Below are 1,773 nucleotides of genomic sequence, written 5' to 3' on the forward strand. Positions count from 1 at the left end.
TCAGAAGTGGAAGGATCAGAAGTGCAAGGCCAACCCAGGCTGTGTGAAATTGCCCTTTAAAAAGCAGCAGGGTTTAAACTTAAATGTTTCTCTGAGCTTCTGTTCATTTTCTCAAGAAGAAAAGGGGAGCAGCTGTGACTTGTCATTCAATGTCAAGGAGCTTGCTCTGGGTCTCGGATGAAGAAGCCCTTGGCTCGGCTGTCTCCGTGGGGTTCTACTGGCCGATCCGCTCACAATCGGGCCGTCAACGAACACTCATGCCGTACAGTCCCATGATGTTGATGCCCTCTCCAGTGGTGTGGTCTGGAGTCCAGTGTGGGTGAAGGGAACCGACAGGCAGTAACTCTAGCACCGTCCTCAAGTTCAAGCTCAAGCTTCTTCTCCAGCTGTGACATCACCTGGGGCACATCAAGAATAACGACATTGGAGTACTGTGCAAAGGTGACCTTCCATAGGTCTGAAATATAAAACTTGGCGGAGCCATGCACGGCTGCCCTCCGGGTACGGTAGCTGGAGTACTGAACCCAGCCACGGACTCAGTTCATACCTCACGGCTGGGAAGCCTTCCTTTGCAGCTGCAATCGCAATCGTCCATCACCACTGCCAATGTCCACCAGGGGACTTCTGTGCCGCAACATCTTGACAACGATTTCAACCTGCTCCAAAGTTGCAGGCACAAATGGCAAACTTTCCGAAGGGCCGGAGTGAAAAACGGCGTGAAAAACAGCGTGGTCACAGCATACACTGTCACCAGTGCACCTCCAGTGACCCCAGCAGTCAAGAACCCCCAATCGCTTGTCAGAATTGTCAGATTCCGGACTTGTAGGAAGAACACGGGCCGACTGCTTTTCCTCAGGCATTCTCCTCTCTCCATCGCGTGAAACTTCTGGGGAGCCCCTTTCTCCTTTTTAGTAAGACCCAGAACCCATGGAATGGTACTTAGTTGGGCCATCCACCTCAACTCACCTAGTCTAAAACCACACTTACAGACTTGCCCATAAATTTGTATCCTAGGTAACTCTTGATCCTATCTTAGGCCCATTCACCCCCATGCCTGCAGCTTTTCTTGGCAAATATCCCATGGTATTGGCACTTCCAATGTCTTGGGGTGTCCTTGTTTTTTGAGATGAGATCTTGCTGTGTAGAGCAGGTTTCTGCTAAGTAATCTTCCTCGCTCATTCGTCTAAGTGTTATGTTGTGGTAACATACCTATTTGTTCCCTCCCTCTTTTCTTCCCCTCCCTCTCCTCCCTCTCTCCCTCCTCCTCTTTCTCCTCCTCCCTCTCCTCCTCCCTCTCTCCTTCCTCTTCCTCCTCCTCCCCCTTCCCCCCTCCCTCCTTCTCCCCCTCCCCCTTCTCCTTCAGGCAGGGTCTCATGTACCCAGGCTGACCTTGAACTCAATATTAGCTGAAAATGACCTTGAACTGATTCATCTGCCAAGTGCTGGGTGTGCAGGCACCCACCATCACACCACCATCTTTCACCTTCTTCATCACGTATTCATTAGTACAGGCTCATGCTTTAAGCCCAGTGAAAGGCATAAACATTTCTTCTATTGGTTCTATATAGTGTCTCACCTTGTAGGAAGTTTCCAAGTCAGGGTTTCATATTAGAATCTTTGGTCCAGTTGTTTTTCATTTTTGATGTATAGTGTGACTCTGGATTTTAGTGAACTTCAAAGCCATTTTATCATGCATTGAGATTTGATCTATGTGGAACACAGTTTGCTCCCATAAAGTATACTATGTCTTGCATAATCTATGCAGTGCCTCAT

At 48.8% G+C, this 1,773-nt stretch overlaps 1 pseudogene; it reads right to left on the minus strand.

The window, feature by feature from the left end:
* Nucleotides 1–142: 142 nt before the first annotated feature.
* On the minus strand, nt 143–860 carry Atpsckmt-ps1 (ATP synthase c subunit lysine N-methyltransferase, pseudogene 1; annotated as a pseudogene).
* Nucleotides 861–1,773: the final 913 nt, after the last annotated feature.

The sequence above is a fragment of the Rattus norvegicus genome, chromosome 16, assembly GCF_021556685.1.
Source record: "Rattus norvegicus strain SHRSP/BbbUtx chromosome 16, alternate assembly SHRSP_T2T, whole genome shotgun sequence".
Classification (NCBI taxonomy): Eukaryota; Metazoa; Chordata; class Mammalia; order Rodentia; family Muridae; genus Rattus; species Rattus norvegicus.